Raw genomic sequence first — 22,647 nt, forward strand, 5'->3', positions numbered from 1 at the left:
ATTTGATGTTTGCTCTTGCTTCAATTTTAGCAGAATTCATATTGCTCTGATAGGGGGTCTATTCAAATTGGTATCTTACCTTTCTTAATGTCTCAATCTAGACCCTGTTCAGACATGTTATAATAACTTCCTATAAGTTTATCTTGGTGTAAAAAAATTGGAATACTTGCATTGATTTTTCATAATACATCTTTTCCATGAACTTTTGGAAGTCCTCTCATTGTTCATCTCTAGTAATGGGAAGGCAAAGATATATGTATAGATGTTAGTAGGTATGCTGACATTATCTTCTGATTAATTATCAGTTAAAAGGTTAGAAAGTTCACTTTTTTTTTTTTTTTTTTTTTTTTGCAAATGGGAATGAAAGAACCACTGGAGAGCAGAATAATGAAAAATTACAGTCTTATGATCACCTTATCAGAAATGTCTTGAGTCCCTAGAATATTTTTACAATTTTAGCACCATTGTCATCTTTATGTAACTTAAAATTTTATTTATGTTTCATTTTACAACTGATTCAAGTCTCTTTCTCCCCATAGGTTGTAAACCTTGTGAGAATAGAGATCATGACATCTTATCAATTGCTGTGCCAAGCAGAATGTTTTGAACATATTAGACAATAAATACACAACTGTTGAATTAAATAGTGAGATGTGTTTGTTTGTTTGAAATACTCATTTCAATACTTTATTGAGGTATGTAAAGGCTTTATATATTTAATATATACAACTTGATTAGTTTGAAGATAATTATACACCCAACAAACCTTCACCATAATCAATGCCATAAACATATCTATCGCTTTTGGAAGGTTCCTGCTGCCGTCTTTATTATTATTGTTATAATTATTATTTTTATGATAAGAACACAAGATCTCAAAACTGTTTCAATGTGTAAATAAAATATCGAATGCATTATAAAGGATAATTGACTCAAGCTTTAAAATTCATGCTTGTTAGGATATCTAATTTCACAGAATTTTGTAAAGTTCATGAATTCTTATAACCATATTTAGATTTTTGTTTCTCAAATAATAATCAGCAATTCTAGATCTCAAATCCCAGAAGTATTTTGCTTCTTTCATTTTTTTCCAATGCAGATTAATTATTAACTTAGTGGCCACAATCCCATTAGAATTTTCTTGTAGGTCATTTATCTTGCAAGGAATAGACTCCTGACTAATTGTTGGCCCAATTTCTCACCCCCTTTTCTGAGTGATCTTTCTATTAGAAATGCCAGATATAGGTGAAGGAGAGGAAGGCAGCAAATCACACTGCCACGTGTGTACCTATGCAACAATCTTTCATGTTCTTCACATGTACACCAAAACCTAAAATGCAAAAAAAAAAAAAAAAGAATCCAGCTACAAATTCCAAACCTGTTTTCTTGTAATATTTTCTCAAGAGTTTTTGCAATTCTAAACATCCTATTTTACACACCTAAAAATGTTGTAACATTTAGAGACTGTAGGTGAGGTTTATCTATTTGTTTTATCATATTGTATAACATCATATAGAAAAACAAAGATCTTTGATATTATTTTGTAAAATAATATCCATTTCTCATATTCCTGTTTATCTTTAAAAAGCAAACAAGTTTTCTTTTTTTAACAATTTGTACATATTTAATGAATACAACTTGATGAGTTGGGAAATAAGAATATATTCATGGAACTATCACCAAAATTTATGCCAGAAAATTTTTCATCTCCAAAAATTTTCTCTTATCCTCTATATTATTTTTTGTGATAACAATATGTAATATAAAATTTATTTTCTTAACAAAGTTTAAAAATGTATAATACAAACGTTTAACCATATTCACATTGTTGTCCATTAATTATCCAGCCATTATTCATCTTATATAACTGAAATTTTGTATCCCTGCATCAATATTTCCACATTTTGACATTTCTCCCTCCCTCAAGCCCAGACTACAACGATTCCATTCTCAGCGTCTGCATGTTTGACTATTTTATATTCCATATATAAGTTAGATAATACATTATCTATCTTGCTGTGTCTGGCTTATTTCATTTAGTATGCTGTCTACCAGGTTTATTCATGTTGTTGCAAATATCAGGATTTCCTTTTTCCTAAACTTTTGGTTTATTTCTGTATCTTAGCTATTCTGAATAATGCTGCAGTAAACGTGGGTGTGCATATGTCTCTCTGAGATCATGATTTCATTTCCTTTGCATATGTACCAAGCATTGATATTGCTGTTTCATATAGTAGTTATATTTTTATTTTTTTGAGGAATCTCCATACTCTTTTCTATAATGGCTGCACCAGTTTACATTCCCACCAATGATGCACAGATAAAATATTTGCAAACCAAATATCTGATAAAGAATTAATATCCAAAATAGCCTACAACTTGATAGCAAAATTCAAGTAACCCAATTTAAATATGGGCAAAGAAACTAAATAGACATTTGTTTAAAGAATATATACAAATGACCAGCAGATATATGAAAAGGTATTCAAAATAATTAACAATCAATGATATGCAAATCAAAATCACAATGAGTTATCATCTCATATTTGTGAGATTGATCATTATCAAAAAAGCAAAAAACATCAATATTAATTCTTCCAATCCATGAACACAACATGTTTTTTCATCTATTTCTTTCTACTCCAATTGGTCAATGTTTAATAGTTTTCAGGATACAGATTTATCACCTCCTCAGTTTAGTTTATTTTTAAGATTTTTATTGTTTTGATGGTATTATAAATGGGTATTGTAAATGTTTCTTTAATTTCCTTTTTAGATAATTTATTGTTAGTGTATAGAAATGCAATTGCCTTTTTGTATACTGAGTTTGCATTCTGAAACACGTCTGCATTCATTTTGTGAAGTCTTTGGAGTTTTCTACGTGATCTATAAGATCATGCAATCTGCAAACATAGATAATTTTCTGTCTTCCTTTTCTCTTTGAATGACTTTTACTTCTTTCTCTTGCTTGATTCTCTGGATAGAATTTCTAATATCATGTTGAATAGAAATGGCAAGTGGGCATCTTTGCCTTGTTCCTGATCTTAAAGAAAACACTTTCATTTTTTTTTAACCATTAAGTATTATGTTAGCAGAAGCATTACAAGTAAGTTATACCTATTTTGTTGAAAGATTTTATCATAAAAGTGTGTAGAATTTTGTTAAATGCTTTTTTTGCATCTATGTAAATGATCATGTGATTTTCATCTTTTATTCTGCTCATATGATGTATCTCATTGATTGATTTGCATATGTTGAATCATCCTTACATCCCACTTTATTATGGTGTGTGATTGCATTAACATCCTGTTGAATTTGGTTGCTAGTAGTTTGTCGAAGATTTTGGCATCAATGTTCTTCAGGGATATTTGACTATAGATTCATTTTGTTGTAGTTCTTTGTCTGGCTTAATAATGGGAGGATTCTAGTCTCATTAAAGCAGATTAGAAAGAGTCCCTCTTCGATTTTTGGAAAAGTTTAAGAAGGACTGGTACTAATTCTTCTCTAAATGTCTGGTAGAATTCACCCATGAAATTATCTGGCCCTACGTTCTTCTTTGTTTAGAACTTTTTAATCAAGGATTAAATTTCCCAATTTTGTATTTGTCTGTTTAGCCTTTCCAAATGAGTCTTGGAATGCTGTATGTCTCTAGAAATTTATTCATTTTTTTCTCAGTTGTTCAATATTTTGCTGTGTACTTTTTCACAATATCCCTTATGATCTGTTTGTGTGTTTGTTTATGATCTATTTGTAATATTGTTTATAATCTGTTGTTTATGTCCTGTTTGTAATATATCTCTTCCATTTATTATTTTATTTTTGTCTTCTCTTTTTTTAGTTTAGCTAAGTATTGGCCAATTTTGTTTTCTAAGAAAGAAACTCTTAGTTTCATTTATTTTTTCTCCTATTTTTAGATTTATTCATTTTGTTTACTGTTGCTCTAATCTTTATATCCTTTCTTTCTCCTAGTTTTTGGACCAGATTGTGCTTCTTTTTCTAATTTCTGCAAGTGTAATACCAGGTTTTTTATTTCTGTTGTTTCTGTTTTTAATGTAGGCATTTATTAGTATAACTATTCCTCTTAGTACTTTATTTGCTAATTTTTATCAAGTTTGTGGTACGTTTATTTTCACTCATTTCAAGATGTTTTCTAATTTTTCTTTTGATTTCCTCTTTGACCTATTGGTTGTTCAAAGGCATCTTTTTTTATTTCCATGTTTATAAACATTTATATTTTTCTTTTGTTATCGATTTCTAGTTTCATTTCATTGTGGTTGGAAAATAAATGTCAGGTTGTTTTAATTATTCTTATATTTATCAAGCTCGTTTTGTAACTTATATGATCTATTAGTCGGAATGTTCTATATGCATTTAAGAATAATATATATTCTGCTACTTTTGAGTACACTGTTCTGTATATGTTTCTTAGGCCCATTTTATTTATAATATTTTTCCAGGTCACTATTTCCATATTGATTTTCTGTCTGGATGATGTGTTCATTGTAGTTAATGCAATAATGAAGTCTCCTACTATCACCATATGGCTATTTCCCCACTCAGATCTTTCTTTACATATTTAAGTACACTAATGTTGGATATATATAATTATTATAGCTGCCTTTCAAATTGATTTTTTAATCATTATTTAACACTCTGTGTCACTTGCTTATATCAGGTAAAATAGACCTCAAATGGAGTGAGATCTGTTTTATCTGATATAAACAAATGAATTTCTGTCTTTTTTGGTTACGATTCTCATGGAATACATTTTTGTATCTTTTCTCTTTTAGCCTATGTATGTTTTTAAATCTAAAGTATCTTCCAGGCAAGGAAAAGTAATTGGACATTTTAAACAATCTGTTTGGGCACTCTATATATTTGATTTGTGAGTTTAATCCATTTACATTTAATTATTGATAAATAAGGACTTATTATTGTCATTTTTAAATAATTTTCTGTCTGTTTTATAGTTTCTTAGTTCTTCTCCTCTCTTGCTATCCCCTCTTTTGATTTGATAACATTTGTGGTAATATATTTTGATTATTTTTCTTTTATTGGTATCTGCTTTCAGTTTTGTTTTGTTTTTTTCATTTTGGTTAATATAAGGCTTACATAAAATTTCTTGTAGCTATAAAGGTCTATTTTGAGCTGATTAACACTTAACTTAGTCTATATTTTTCCTCTCTCCACACACTCTGTGTTATTGATGTCAGAATTTACTTATTTTTGTACTGCATCCATTAACTAATTTCTGAACATAAGTATTTCTTGTATTTTTGTCTTTTAAATTTTACACTAAATTTAAAAGTGACTTACACAACACCACTGCAGTACTACATTATTCTGTATCTATATGTTTACTTTGCCATTGAGATTTATGCTTTTATATGCTTTTATGTTACTGTTTAACATCCTTTTATTTCAACATAAAGAACTCCTTTTAGCACTCTTATAAGGCAGGTCTAGTGGTGATAAATTCCTTCAGTTTTTGGTTGTTTGGGGGAAGTTTGCATCTCATTTATTTTTAAAGGACAGTTTTTTTGAATAATCGTATTTAGCAGTTTTTTTTTTTTTTCAGGGCTTTGTATCTGTTATCCCATTCTCTCCTGTCCTGCAATATTTATGCTGAGAAATCTGCTGATGGTAGTACAGCTATTCCCTAGAATGTAAGAGTCACTTTTCACCTGCTGCTAAATTCCTTATTTGTATTTGACATTTGACAATTTAATTATAATGTGTCTTGCTATAAACCTTTTTAAGTTCAATCTATTTGAGTCCTTTGAGGCTTCATGAATCTGGAAATATATTTTCCTCCCCAGATTCGGGACATATTCAGCAATTATTTCTACAAGTCAACTTTATCTTTCTCTCTTTTTTTAAGATCCTTCTGTGCCTCTCATAATGTTTATTTGGTTCACTTAATGGTATCCCAGAAGTCTCATAGCCCACTATATTTTTAAAAATTATTTTTTCTTTTCATTATTTGACTGGATAATTTCAAAGACCTGTCTTCAAGCTCATTGATTCCTCCTTCTTCAGGATTCAGTCTGGTATAGTAGTTCTCTGTAGAATTTTTCATCACATTTTTTTGTATTGTTCAGCTCCACAATTTCTGTGTTTTCTTTTTAATAGTTTGGACCTCATTATTGAATTTCTCATTTTGTTTATGTATTGTCCTTCAGATGTTGTTTAGTTATGTGTGTTCTTCTGTAGCTCACTAAACTTTTTTAAGTTTATTAGTTTGCAGTCATTGTCAGACAATTCATGTATCTTTGTTTCTCAGGGTTGGTTAGTAGTACTTTATATTGTTATTTGGTGGTGTCTGATTTTTTATGACCTTTCTATTTTTGTATTCATGTGTACACATTTTAAAAAACAGTCACCTCTTTCAGTTTTCATAGACTAGATTTGGTCGGGAAAACCCCTCACTAGTCAGTCTGTCCAGAAATTCTGTGTAGCCCTGGTGAGTAATCTGGGGTCTAGGCTGGGTGGACAGGTGGGCCTGATGCTGGAATTGAGAACAATCAGGACTTATGCCATAACCTGTGTGCATGTAGGCCTTGTGCTAGGGTTCATGGATGCTTGAGTCTAGTACCACCCATTTGTGGATGGGTAGCATTGGCTCCTGGGCCTGCAGTCTAATGTGTCTGCTGCTAGGGTTTGCTGTTGAGCGGATCTGGTGCTGGGATCTGCATGTGGATTTGGTGCTGAGGTCTACAGTCACATATGCCTGTTGCTAGTGTCTACGGTTAAGCTGATCTTGGCCCAGAGTTTATTAACTGGACTTTGGTGCCATGGTCCATGGCCAAAGTGTTCTGGTTCCAAAATCCACAGCCAAATTGGATGCAAATGTTCGTCTTCTTTTTATTCAAAGGAGAACTTGTGGATCAAAGGAATCTCTCAGCACTGTGCTTTGTTGGCTAGTCTGTAAACTTTAGGAAGATTATATGGTTTGGCTGTGTCCCCATCCAAATCTCAACTTGAATTAAATTCCCATGCTTTGAGACAGGGACCTAGGGGAGGTGATTGAATCATGTGGTTGGTCTTTCCTGTGCTATTCTTGTGAGAGTGAATTAGTCTCACAAGATCTGATTAGTTTATCAGGGGTTTCAGCTTTTGCTTCTTTTTTATTTTCTCTTGCTGCTGCTATGTAAGAAGTACCTTTCATCTCCTGCCATGATTGTGAGGCCTCCCCAGTTATGTGGAACTGTAAGTCCAATTAAACCTCTGTTTCTTCACAGTCTCAGGCATGTCTTTATCAGCATTTTGTAAACAGACAGTAAATTGGTACCAGTAAAGTGGGGTGTTGCTATAAAGATATCCGAAAATGTGTAAGTGACTTTGGAATTAGGTAAGAGGCAGCAATTGAAACAGTTTGAAGGGCTCAGAAGAAGACAGAAAAATGTGGAAACGTTTGAAACTTCATGGAGCCTTGTTGAATGGCTTTGTCCAAAATGCTGATAGTGATATGGACAATAAAATCCAGGCTGAGGTGGTCTCAGATGGAGATGAGAAGCTTCTTGAGAACTGGAGCAAAGGTGACTCTTGTTATGTTTTAGCAAAGAGACTGGCTGCATTTTGCCCCTGCGCTAGAGATATATGGAACACTGAACTTGAGAGAGATGATTTAGGGTATCTGGTGGAAGAAATTTCTAAGGAGCAAAGCGTTCAAAAGGTGACTTGGGTGCCATTAAAGGCATTCAGTTTTATAAGGGAAGCAGAGCATAAAAATTTAGAAAATTTGCAGCCTGACAATGCAATAGAAAAGCAAAACTCATTTATCTGGGGAGGAATTCAAGCCTGCTACAAAAATCTGTGTAAGTATCAAGGAGCCTAATGTTAATCCCCAAGACCACAGAGAAAATGTCTCCTGACCATGTTAGAGACCTTCACAGCAGCCTCTCTAACCACAGGCCTGGAAGCTCAGGAGGAAAAAGTGGTTTTGTGGACCGGGCTGAGGGTCCCCATGCTGTGTGCAGCCTAGTTACTTCGTGCCCTGTGTTCCAGCTGCTCCAGCCATGACTGAAAGGGGCTAACATATTGCTTTGGCTGTGGCTTCAGAGGGTGGAAGCCCCAAGCCTTGGCAGCTTCCACATGTTGTTGAAACCATGGCTGCAGAGAAGTCAAGAACTGAGGTTTGGGAATCTCCACCTAGATTTCAGAATATGTATGAAAATGATGAAAATGCCCAGATACCCAGGCAAATGTCTGCTGCTGGGGCAAGGACCTCATGGAGAATCTCTTCTAGGGCAGAGCAGAAAGGAAATCTGGGGTTGGAGCTCCCACATAGAGTCCCCACTGAGGCACTTCCTAGTGGAGCTGTGAGAAGAAGGCCGTTGTACTCCAGAACCCAGAATGGTAGATCCACCAAAAGCTTGTACCATGCACCTGGAAAACCTGCAGACCCTCAATGCTAGCCTGTGAAAGCAGTTAAGAGGTTGGTGTACCCTGCAAAGCCACAGGGGTAGAGCTGCCCAAGACCATGGGAACGTACATCTTGCATCAGCGTGACCTGAATGTGAGACCTGGAGTCCAAGGAGATCATTTTGGAGCTTTAAAATTTAACTTCCCTGATGGATTTCGGACTTGCATGGGCCATGTAACCCCTATGTTTTGGACAATTTCTCCCATTTGAAATGGCTTCATTTTCCCAATACTTGTACCCTCACTGAATCTAGGAAGTAACTAGATTACTTTTGATTTTAAAGGTTCATAGGCAGAAGGGACTTGCTTTGTCTCAGATCAGACTTTGCACTGTGGACTTTTGGGTTAATGCTGAAATGAGTTAAGACTTTGGGGGACTATTGGGAAGGCATGATTGGTTTTGAAATGTGAGGACATGAAATTTGGATGGGCCAGAAGCAGAATTATATAGTTTGGCTGTGTCTCCAGTAAAATCTCCACTTGAAATGTATCTCCCAGAATTCCCACATTGTGAGATGAACCCAGGATGAGGAAATTTAATCATGGGGGCTGGTCTTTTCTGTGCTCTTCTTGTGACAGTGAATAAGTCTCAGGAGATCTGATGGATTTTTCAGGGTTTTCTCCTTTTGCTTCTTCCTCATTTTCTTTTGCCGTCACCATATAAGATGTGCTTTTTACCTCCCACCAAAATTGTGAAGTCTCCTCAGCCATGGGGAGCTGTAAGTCCAATAAACTTCTTTTATTTTTTTTCCCCATTCTTGGATATGTCTTTATAAGCAGCATGAAAATGGACTAATACAGAAAATAATGTTGTTCATGGATGGTTGCTAAATCAGCATTTCTGTGGGAAGATGAAGATAAGAAACTTCCATACTACCATCATTCTTATATCATTCCTGAAAGAAGATAATAAAATGCCAATGGTATTAGTATTTCTGTCTTTTTTCCATTCTGGTATTGAAAATAATTGGAGAGTCATGACATAGTTTATTTAAACATGACATTCATTCTTACTGGTCTCTAGAATAGATTTGATCTTAATACATGCTCTATGAAAAAATCTCATCTTCTTCCAGAAAAAAGTTATTAAAATCACCTACTCATACTTTAATATGCTATTTTATTTTTAACTCTAGCAGTTTCTATGTAAACAGTTTCTATGTAAACTGTTGCTACATGTCATAGGAATCTAATCTCATTTTTGGTGAAGCCAGTGGCTGTGTGAAAATTCTTTACTTATGACAGATTGTGAGTGTTGCTTCTTTGTTCCTTGATGTCATGTATTTCTTTGTGTTATGCCACAAGCTTTGTTAAATTGTTTTTAATATTCTTTTGGTAATTGAAAAAAATCTTCTTGAGTTTGAGTTACTTTCCCAAATGCTCTAGGAACTCATCATCCTTTTAAATAAACTGAAAGGTGAAGAGACATTTCCTATAACCTTTACATTTTTTCCACTAAAGGAAAAGTTAGTTTGCATATGAAACACACTTAATTGGTATGCTTTAATTCACATCAGGTGGGAATATATACATAGCACTCAATGCATATTGGAACATTTCCCTCAGTGTCTCTATTCAATATCTCATGGGGAAAACTATAGCCTTTTGTTAATCTCTCTAGAATGGCTTAACTTTGGAGATTGTTCACAGGTTCACAGTGCTGTTCTTGAGCTGGTTTGATTACATTTCTTTTTATTCTTTACCCCAATAGAGCCTAAAGAACAAATTTAATGTTGTCAATAAAGTTTCAACAATTTATTATATACAAATTCAAATATATAAAACCAAGTTATCTCATGTTTTTTGTAAACAATTCATAAATATGTAAAAAAAATTTTTAGAAAATAAATTTCTACTTAATAGTAGAAGAAACCAAAATGTTTCTTTCTGAATTCAGAGGCTAGGATTTCCTTTCTAAATATGAAAACACCTTATTTGCCACATGGTTCTATATTAATCCTACCACCTGCTGTATTTCCAAAGGAGATTCCATTCAGGCTTTTTTAAATACAATTCTGAACATAAAGAATAAATGTGCCAGAAAGAAGTTGGAAAGTAAATAACAGCAGGTTTCATTTGAAGTATAATACTTGCAAATTTAGGCATGAAATTTTCAGTGACATTAATGAGGATGGTGGGACTAAATATCCCTCTGCTTCACTAAATCTACATTTATATATAACTGCACAGTCAAGACTGAAATATGTGACCTTAACTGACTCGATTAGGCTTAGATGTTGCAGGAAGAGCGATGTGATATATATTCTCTATTTTAATTCCATATAATACTTTATATTCCTTTGTTAAATGACAAAGTGATTCTTTCAGATGCCAGCTGTGTATGTGTGGGTGCATACATGTGTATGTCGTAAAATCAATGTTAACAGCTGCATATCATCCAAAGACAGCATAATGCATATTTTCTGACCACTAAATTACCTATCACAGAATGCACTGATGAAACAGAAAGGTGTTTCTTCATAAGAATGGCAGAGCTCAAGAAATATCTACAACTGTAACCAGGGGAGCATACGCAGTGCCCCATTGCAAAGAGGTTCTTAACCTCACTAACCTCGAAGAATGGGGAAAGGAGCCCCGGAGCTGTGGTGAGTTCGCTGTTCAAATAAATATTGTGGACCCAAAGAGTTTTGTGGAAAAGCAATTTATGAGAGAGAGAGAGAGAGAGACCTGAGAAGGAATTCATATAGGTAAGGAGCAGTTGGAGTTTTAACCCTTGAGTTATTCCCTCTATTCCCTCCCCATTCATGTTCTTGTCCAGTGAGAGGAGTTCTTTCTAACTTCCTTTGGTGTGATTCATCTTTGATTCTTATATAGGATTGGCTGCTTTGTCCACAACTCTGAGTTATAGAGCCCCCTCCTCCCAGAGCTTTTGGCAGGTTTTTCTGGGACAAAGGAGCCTCACCTGGCTTTCTCTAATCTAGCCTGTGTGGGGGAAACCCAGATAATGAACTTAACATTTGAAAGCCCATTGGTTCCCAGATGGAGGCATGGAGCTGGGAAACTCCTACCTTTGAAACCATGCCCCTTATGGCCCTGGAAAGAGAACCCTCTCAGTCCCCCTCTGAATAGGAGATTCCAACTGCTGTTGGGACATGAGCATTGATCACTCTTTAACTACTTCCTGCTGAATTGGGGCATAGAAGGGGCCCTGCAGTTGAGGTTTCCTCCAGAGGGGAGTGAGTCTCCCAGGGGTGCTGGCTGATCCAGAGGTCCATAGCAGAACTCAGAAGCCAAGGACATTTGGGGCTTCATTTGCAGGACTATTTGTAGCCTCATGGCCTCAATTCTAGAAGAAACAAATTTGACAAAAAGGTTAAAGATGAGAGGCCCAAAGGTCAGCAATAATAGAATGGTTATAAACAGGCCTAGAAGAACCAGGACAGCCAGTGGTTAAACAAGCACCATAATCCTATTTATTGAATGCCTTTAGCCCTGCATTTGATTCGGTTCCTGAGTTCTTTAACTCTGTTTTTTTTGTTGTTGTTGTTGGAGACAGAGTCTCTGTCACTCAGGCTGGTGTGCATTGGCGTGATCTCGGCTCACTACAACCTCTGTCCCGTGGGTTCAAGCAATTTTCCTGCCTCATCCTCCTGAGTAGATGGGATTATAGGCATATGCCACCACACCCAGCTAATCTTTGTATTTATTTTTTTAGTAGAGATGGAGTTTTGTCATGTTTGCCAGGCTGGTCTTGAACCTCTTACCTCAGGTCATCTGCAGGTCTTGGCCACCCCAAGGAGGATTACAGGCATGAGCCATGATGTGGGTCTTTTCAGTAAATATTTAGAGAGGATTTATGTGCTGGCACTGACATGGGCATTCAGAATATAAAGATGAATCAAACACAGATTTGCCCTCCAGGAGTTCATAGTCTAAGGTTGGGAAAGCGGTTGAACATATCTTACCATATTATAATAATTCAATATGATCAATGTTATGATTTCAATATATACAAGGTGTAATGGGAATGAGAAGAAAAATACTTTGAAATAGACATCTGAATTTAAATGACTCGTGTCTGAGAGGTGTTTTATATTGAAATTTAGTGTAAATAAATAACACTATCTGTTTCCTAATGTAGTACTTGAAAAACAATTTAATAAAAGTGTGTGTGTATGTGTCTGTGTGTATGTGTGTGTGTTTAAATCCTCCCAAAGTATAAGTGCCTATGGAGTGACAGATTTAATTTTACCTTTTAGAGAAGCTACTAAACTTTGTAGTAGGCTGTGGAGAAACAAAACGATAAGAAAGAAATAAGCAGAACTAAAATAACAAAAGAAGTTCTCTGGTTAACATGAAACAAAAAGTTCTCTCAAGGAAGCTTAATTTTTCCCTTGAATGTCCAGTCACGTAGAAGTGTATTTACAAAGAATACCACTCAACTTCTTAAGAAAAAATGTTTTCAAATTATATACTGTTAGCTACTGTCAAATTCAGCACCATTCTTCATCTTGAAGAAATGACTATGAATAAAAATGTTTTAAATTCTTCATATCAGTTTTATATTTTATGATAATTGATTATTGACCAATTAGGTAGATTAGGGAGATAATATTTTCACCTTTTTAAATGTTTATCAACATTATGAGATGTATCTGGGAAATAGAATGTAAATGTGAGATCAAGATCATACCACGGTTCTAAGAGAGAGTGAAACAAGCTTTGCCGTCTTAGGCTGCCGTTTTTAGGACACATTATGCAGGATTATATAAGCATTCTACTTAATGAAAACAAGACTTTAGATCATGTTATGAATTCTTGTGCTGAGCCCACTGAGACCACAAACTTTATCTTGGGCAGAAGAACTAAACCAATGAATGTTTTGCTCTTTTAATTTTCATGGGAAACTGTTTCTCAAGAATTCTTCTTGAGGGTAAACTGTTCTGAATAACAATTATTATTATTATTAAAACCAAGCAAGATTCAGATTGAATGCTCTAGTGGTAAAGTCCATAATTGGACCATAAGTCATTAGAGTTGACATTAGCAATGCGTTAGAATCAAGAAAGTAGAAGTTTGAAGGATCTGTACATAACTATTTTTGTCGTGGATTTATAGCACATTATGCAATATGGCACATGTTAAATACTGCTAGTACCTTAAATATAGTCACTCAATTCTACTTTCAACACTAACTAGATTATGTGGTCATCAATTTTTTAAACTTTAACTGGACTCTTTGTTCTCTACTAGTTCTGTTTCTCAGTGATAATGACATTTCAACCATATTTAATGTTTTCAGAATTGCAGTAAACAACATTTTCACGTTTGGAAAATCAAAGGAGAAATAAAAATTATGGGATGCCATCCTATGATAATCTTCAGTTGCTTATTTGACCACCCGTTCTTTTAGTAAGCACATCCTCATTTTCTTTGGCATTAACATCTACTCTTTTGGCCTATGTGCTTAGTGATATTGGCAGCACTGTCTTGATTAGCATAAATCCTTCAGTAATACATCACTTTAAAGTGTACTATATTGTCCAAAATATTTTACAATTTATTGTGGAACTCATATATGAACAGCCTATGTGCAAATTATGTAAATTGTGGAAGCAGAGGAGAAGGAAGTCATTCTTTTAATATAGAGAATCAGGGAAAGTTATTCAGGATTTATCAGAGACTATCTCTTCATTGCTTTGACATAGTACATACGTGATTTCTACTGTAATGTCCTAATGCCCAGCGTGTGACTTTGTGGGTACTGTGATGGTGGCAATGACCAACCTCCACATTTCATTGTTCAATCATTGGCCCCGTGGTTTTGAGAGAAAGCTTCTCTAGATCTTGTCCTGGTGATCCCAGAATAAGAAAAACAATTGTCTTACAAATATTGCAAATGCATTTAACTGGTAGAAATCGATTGGCAGAGCATTCACTGCAGTGTATTCTGGGAAATGCAGATTTTCACTTTCAGAACTTTGCTTCAAAAGACGTATTTGAAGTGGGTGGGCATAAAAGCTGAAGCTGAGTGCAAATCGACCATAGTGAACCCAGAGACATATGTAAAACTTCTACATCTGATGTATTTTGACCTGGACTTCAGCATAGATAGATCTTCAAATTTGAAATCATTATGCTTTGAGTATAGTGTGTAGGTTAGAGGGTGAAGAAGAGAGATAAGAGAAGAAATAGCTACTGGTTTGAATAAGCCATATGGCTAAAGTGATTGATGTTTCTATTATGCAAGAAGAGCTTCATTTGCTTATGTATGGCTTGTCTTGAATCCTGAAGATTTTTTCTCTGGATATATGTTCTTCATTTCCAAATTTCCAGATTCCCATAGAACTATATTTTAATGGTTGCACTTGCTAGTGTTTTGCAGTTTGCCTTGTCTGCAGCAATATTTTCACAGGATCTTAAGTTCATTGTGAAAAAACAAGATTGTGTTCAAATAAATGTAAGGTAACTTACATGAGGTAAACATAGGGTATTTCTAGATAAGATATCCTGAATTTATATGAACACAACCTTTTATTGGAGCTATATGTATATCCAAAATTGTTCCCTGCTTCAGATTTCTAAAAGGTTAAAACTATGTTATAAAGATAGTTTTATTATGCTGTTTATTTTTCTTTCACTATAACAAGCACATTTCATCAAATTCATCAGTTGCTAGTGAACAGGAAGACTTAGATTGCTTTGAACATCTCTGCTAGTTTTATATTTGACTCACATTTTATTTTTTAATGTGTGTTTCTATGTGGTAAAAAGCCCATATGCAATCTTTCAGGGGTTATTTTCTGTAGCTAGTTGAGTGGTCACATACAGATGCTCAATTATTTTTCCTAGATTATTAGAAGTATGAAATATTTTAGATAAAATATGACAACCCTCAAATATCTGTAGTATTGAGATATAATATTCTAAGGACTTTTCCATACGTGTACAGTTCATGCCTTCTAAACCAAAGGTATATTTGAAAGACAAACATACCTTGAAAGCTAGAGATAGTGTATCCCTCTGGAGAGATTTGGAAATGTAAGGCATTTAACATACTCCAGGATAATAAACCTAGAGACACCTCCCTGTCTCTCTGAAAGAACTGAATAAGACCTTATACTTTAGAGGAGAGGATAGGCAGATGTGACTCCAGTCCAATATAAACTTAGAATCTTTTCTGGGTTTCCTCTCCTGTATTACAGCTCCCGGCAGGCACAGGTAAACAATTAACCCTCACCCTGCTGTGGGAACCCTGGAGGAAGTACTCTGACTGTGGATTTTGCTGAGAGTAATATGTGGTCTATTCCTTTGATCCAAGGATTTTATGTTCCTCTTTTAGTGTATGAACATGAAATTGTAACAGACTGACTTGCTAGCTCACAAGCAGGGGAAATCTTAGACCCTTTTGAGTCTGTATTATCTGAATACTGTGAATGTCGATTTTGTACTCATGTTTCATTCTCACTGTAGAAGAACTGGGACATCCTCCATATTTATCCTAACTCAAGTAAACAAGAGGGAGAACAGTGTACAGTTTAAACCAGTAAGTGTCACTCACTTTCCACTCTCACCTTATTGGTTACAATGGGGCAGGAAGTGCAATTCCAAGAGAGGGAAAGAACCAGGAACATTTGATGAACAAAACTATTGTTTACCACAGATAGTTAACTCGCCAAACAGAAACATCTATATTCTTATTTAAAGTTTTTGCTTTAAGTAATTTTTGCTAAATAAGGTAAAATGTGTTGGAAAAATGTGAGGTCTGTCTTTTGATCTCAATGTATTTTTAATTTAGAGTGAAAGAATTATAGTTTGGTAGCAAAGCATCAGGATTTTGAACCCTACCTAGTTCAATATTCAAACTATAAATGACATTTCCAAAATAGAAAATAGCATCCAATATTGAAATAACAGCAGCTCAATTAGAAAAAAAAAGGGGGAGCCACATTTGTTCAACAATACCAGAAGCTTAAAAGGGCTGGGGCTACAGAGTTTGATGGAAAAATTCAAGACAGTAACGTATTTGTGTGTATACATTTATATAGCTAGATTTTGATGGAGAAATTCAATATAGTTTAATGTATTTGTGTGTGTATACATATACATATGTATACACACATGTATATACACACACACGCATCTATATGTGGCACTCAGTCTATAGTGTTTTATACTCTGTACTGTTTGAAACACTTTGAACATGATAATCTTAACATGTGCATAATTTATTATTAACTTTATTTTACAGAGGATTGAACTGAGGCAAAAATACGTAATAAAACTAGTCATAGACCCCATAGCTAATATGTGGAAAAAATGTCTAGATTCCAATCAAGGCAATTTGACTCCAAAATCTGTGTTCTCAATTTCTAATGCTATGGACATGTATCTTGTTTTACATGAAAATTAAATATTTTTTGCTACTTATTTTCTACTTGGAAACACTGGACCACTGACTTTTAGAATAAAGTCTTCATTTGGTATATCACAGAGGTCAAATTGAAGGTCAATGTGTAGAGACAGATTTTGACTTATAACTACCTCTTCTGTGGCTTAGGATATAATTAAATATTTTAAGTCAGAGTAATCATAAACTAAAGTTATATGGAAGATAGAGATTTCCCTATCACAGGAGCTGTTACTCTTACCCTAAAATATCAGTGGTTCAACAGATAGAATTAGCATAGTTATAGATATGAACAAGAATTCCTCTCTTCCATAAAGCATTGAATGCCTTGCTATTAAAGGCTGAGATATAGACCCCCCCCAATATGTTTTACCCCCTTCATAATTATATCATGGAGTAAAATTCAGGTTGGTTATGTATTCAGTATATTTATATTTATTGATTCACTCATCCCTTTTCCAGGAAGGTTCATTTTGCCATTTAAAAAAAAAAAAAAATTCATCCAATGACTGTTTTCCTAGAAATCATGTGTATGTATCATATAAGCTTCAATTAATAATTCTTTTCTTTTTTTTTTCTATAACTATGGATTTTTACTCACTCTGCATGTCTTTCCAACCTTTGGTAACAGTGCTCCAAAGTATAGAAATTTTCTGTAATAGCAGAGCCTGGAAAGGATCTATAGCTATAATTTATCAATAAGACAGTTACTGGCAAAGAACCAGTCAGGGTTTTTATAGAGAACTCTGTATATGAAAATCAAATTGGAAAGGAATGGAAAGAAATGCTAAAACACAGAGAACATCATGTATATAAGGTTCAAATCTGCATGTTATAGTTGAAATTTTTAAAAAATTGACTGACAATTATATTCTTTATCTGAATATAGATTTTAAAATGTATGAAGACATAAGTGACCTTTTTAAAACAATTTGTAAAATTAACTGTGCACTAGTTTTTCTCTTCTCTGCCATGAGAAAGCTCTCTTGCCACATACAAAATTGTAGAGGCTAAAAAGTTAAATAAAAGTAATAAAAAGCTTTGGCTTGAAATGACACCATACCCAAAAGCATGACCTTGACTCATGTGCCATTCTCTCACTACCTTTTTTTTAAGATCACATTCCAATTTCCTTTTTAAAAGCTGAAATCCATGGTCATCCCTTGAAACACTTTGAAAATTTTTGACTAAACTTTGTAGGCAGAGCCCACGTTACACAAAAGAAAATTTATAAAACACTTATCATCTGGGAATCTCTGCTCACAGAAAGCAGAGACAAATCTCTTATTAGGCTATACATATTTTCTATTTTAAATGGAAAAACAATTATTAAAAATTCTATTGCTTAATCTGAAAAATCTAAGGTAAATAACATTAGAGTATTTTACCAACTGGAAAATGATGTGCCTAATATCCTTTATGACATACAGTCAACATCCATTTTAGAATTCTGACCTCCAAAACTGAAAGATAATTAATTTAGGTTAAGGTACTAAACTTGTGGTAAATTATAACAGCAACAACAGTAAGCAAATGCATTACATTTTGGATTTCACTACAGTGAGTCTATGTGTAGATTTATTTATTTTTTGTTTAACATTCATATCTTTATTCAATATCAGAACACGCTCGTTTTGTTTCTAATAAGGCTTGTTGCATTTTCACATGTCTTTGATTTTGTGGAGTTAGAGAAAGGTCATGACCAGCCTCTTCCAGTTAGATCTGGTGGCTAGATAATACATTTTTCTTACATGCCCTTTGAAAGAATTCTTTGACTTTTAATGTTCAAAGTGATTTTATTCCTTTCATATATATATATATACATATATATATATATACACACACACACACACACACATATACACACACACACACACACACACACACATATATTATAGGTTAGACAGCAGTGGTGCTATCTTGGCACACTGCAATCTTCACCTCCCAGGTTCAAGCAATCCTCCCACATCAGCCTCCAGACTAGCTGAAACTACAGGCATGCGAAACATGCCTGGCTAATTTTTGCATTTTTTGTAGAGACAGTGTTCACCATGTTGCCCAGCCTGGTCTCCAACTTCTGGGCTCAAGTAAGCCACTTGCCCTGGCCTTCAAAATTGCTGGAATTACAGGTGTGAGCCATCACTCCCAGCTTGCCTCCATTTTTTTCCACACCTAGTATAGAAGAGCTTTTCTACCACGTGAGCTTTTTCAAGCTTCTGCAAGATACACAGTTCTGATTGTCTTCAATGCATGGATTTTCTAGCCAGTTACCATTTACCATTAGCATTTCAATTTCAAATCTGTATTAATATTTTTTTCTACTTTATTATTCATTCTCCTTTTATTTGTAGGTTTATGTTACTCTTTCACTTAAATTTTTACAGCTTTAGAAGAAAACTGACCTTAAATTCATATACAATTTGTCAAAAAGTAGATGTATACTATTAGCAAATAAAAATAATTCTCATACAGAGTTCAAAGAGTTCATGAAGGGCCAGATAGATATGAAACTCTGAAGCTGTAAAGAGAACATTTTTATGTTTGTACTCAGCTAGAGCTTTTTGAGCAAATATTACTGAAACTTGGCCTGGGCTAAAAGAGCAAGGCCTAGAAATTAATTTACAACTCCATGTACAATTCCATGTATAAGAAAATTCCAGAAAGATTTACTTAATTCCAGAGGTACACACACACACATGCAACCACACAAACACACAGAGATACAGCTTGCTACATTCATGTAATCTATTCACAATTTCTTATTGGTGAAAATAAACAATATTTCCCTTTCTTTAAAATAAAAGTAAGGCCAATAATTGCAGAGGATGTAACTTTAGGGTTCATTTGGAAATTATGGAGGAGTTAGGCAAAGAGATAAGTTACAGGTTGACTATTTTAATATATTTAAGGTTACCAGTGTGCTTCAATTATTTTTAGTGAGTTTTAGCTTTCTGTTGAAACTTTAAAAATGAGTTTAAATTTAGATGTGGGGTGACCAATACATTAAACCATAACCATAGCCCTACTGAAATGATTTTGTTGTTTGATACTTTGCAGTTTCTACTCAGAGGCAGCCTTTCATATGGCACTAGGAACAACACAAGACCATTTATATTTTTCCTGTGCTTAGAGAGAACACCATGTGTTTTGCTTTCAATGCACTTAGAACAAATTCCAAAGCAGAAGATAACGACATAAGAATTCTTATTCATGCCTTACAAAATGTGAACATTTTTCTCTGAGGCTGCCTACAGATTTGTGGTTCTCCATTTGTATCTGCATTTTAAGTTGTTTAATACTGATTGTTGGCCATTTATCAGAGAGATCTTCAACTAACTCACTGTCCTGTAGGACTAGTAAATAATCCAGTCTTCATTATTCATTTCTCTAGAGTCATTTTAAGGTCCCAGATTGTCACACACTGCCAAATCATTGATTGGCTATTCTGGTCATCACACTTCTGTGGTGATCCTGAGAATGTCTAATTTTCTGGACTTGAGATTTACTGGCCTAGCTTGAGTTCAAATTATTTTAATAACAGAGTGTTATGGGCATATCTTCCATGATAAGACCATAGACAGATTAATTTAACTCAAATTTTACACAGACTTATGTCTTTAATAAACTTGGAGCCAGGAAATATAGGTAAATCAAGTGTTTTAATGCTCAGAGACTGGCCACCCATGAGCACCAGTCAGTAAGCTGCCCTGCAGGTTCATACCCCATCAAAGAGACCATTCTGAGTAATTACAGCTTTCCACTCTTGAGAATCTCTCCCAAGTTTGGGAAAATGTTTTCCTTCATTTCCAATTCCTGTTTTGCCTTTACTCTTTAAAGTGCTAGCATATTTAGTTTAGTCAGTTTGGGATTTTTACAAACTACAGGAAGAATCATTGACTTGAACCAACTTTTGATACTCGAATAGCATCATTCACCCAGGAAAATAAATGCAAAATTATAGATAACTTATAAGAGACTTTAAATTATTAGACACAAATTAATATCTAAATGAATTACCCTATCTCATTTATATTCATCAAATTAGTCCTTATTTGTAGCTTATTTATTTTACAGATGTGTCACTGAGCAAAGTCACAGAAATAAGCTGAAGCCTTTAAGGCTTTGAGACAGAAAAAGACATTCTTTTTTTTTTTTTTTTCCTGTTAAGGTTTGTTACTGTTTTTTATGTTTGGCACATATAATGGATGAGATATTTCATGCCCAGGTGTATTACATATTTTGAGCAAATACCTTGTGCACTTACTGTGCTGTTTCCAGGAACATTGAGGGAACTGGGAAACTTCTCTGCTCATCTGTAATCCAATTCTCCTTCATTGCTTCTTGTGCTATAACTTCATAAACCATATTTTTCAAATATATGGCATGTATTCCTCTAAAAGGAGACTCCTGTAATTCCATTTGAAAGCTATAATAATGTAAATTTTCTTACTTTTCATAATTTATATGATTTGAAATAAAGTAACCACTAAACTAGTGAGGGAACATTAGAAAGCTTTTACTAAAAATACACCATTATACTCTGCATTTAAAACATTAGTTTGAAGACATAATTATGTGTTGATGTTAAAAATATAATAATAAAATAGTTTCCATAATATATATTGTTCATTAATTTTGTCTTAATTTTCATGAATTTTACAATAAAACCATGTGTATGTAAATGATGAATCATTGAACATATTTTCTAATGTATTTAGAAATGCTACTAGAATAATCAAAAAGTATTTATATTAGAGTCATATTTTAGGTGTACTTCTGTTATGTATCAGTTATGAGATGACTTTGATTATATTTCCCCGTAGATTAAATAGTGATATTTTTCTCCTTGACAGAGAAGGAAGAATGGGAAAAGATTAAGGGAGAGGAAATGACAAATTAAACAGAACCCAAAATTTAGAAAGTAACTGTACCATGACTTGCAAAGCAGATAAACTGAACAAACAATAACATGCAGTGTAGCTAGACTTAAAATTATTTTAATGAGTGTTATGGTCATCTTTTTCTAAGATAAGACCATAGATAGACTAAACTCAAATTTTACACAGACAAATATTCCAAAGATAAATTCACCTCTTTTCCAGTAACTGTTGCATTTTACCAAGTCTCACCGATTCTGCTGGACCTCCCTCTTCGAGACATTCCTGAGATGGTCAATAGCTGGTGTTCTTTCTGCCTTGCAAGTAGAATGAAACGAACTTTGCATAGTCAGCAAGTTTTCTGAGGTGCCCTTCTATGAAAACTTCAACAGAAAAAAACCAGTGGAAGTCACAGAATACCTATGAGGGTATGGGTTGCATGCAAATCAAATTGAACGTGCTAACAGGAAAAAATAGAAAAAAAAAAAAAAAGAAAAAGAAAAAGAGGCCAGGCATGGTGGCTCACGCCTGTAATCCCAGCACTTTGAGAGGCCGAGGCGGGTGGATCATGAGGTCAAGAGATCGAGACCATCCTGGTCAACATGGTGAAACCCGTCTCTACTGAAAATACAAAAAATTAGCTGGGCATGGTGGTGCATGCCTGTAATCCCACCTACTCAGGAGGCTGAGGCAGGGGAATTGCCTGAACCCAGGAGGCGGAGGTTGCGGTGAGCCGAGATGGCACCACTGCACTCCAGCCTGGGTAACAAGAGCGAGACTTCGTCTCAAAAAAAAAAAAAGAAAGAAAGAAAGAAAGAAAAAAGAATGTAGTTATAGAAAATCATATGAACTATTGTCATCTTTTGTCTCCAAATACATACTTTAAGGGTGACCTATTAAAGGATGACAATTTTAAAAAGGAAATCATATGGAAAAAAAGGATGTGAACAAAGGAGAGAGAAGAATGCAATATGA

This window comes from Aotus nancymaae, unplaced genomic scaffold, assembly GCF_030222135.1.
Source record: "Aotus nancymaae isolate 86718 unplaced genomic scaffold, 86718_ANA_hifiasm-v0.15.2.pri h1tg000022l_1, whole genome shotgun sequence".
Classification (NCBI taxonomy): domain Eukaryota; kingdom Metazoa; phylum Chordata; class Mammalia; order Primates; family Aotidae; genus Aotus; species Aotus nancymaae.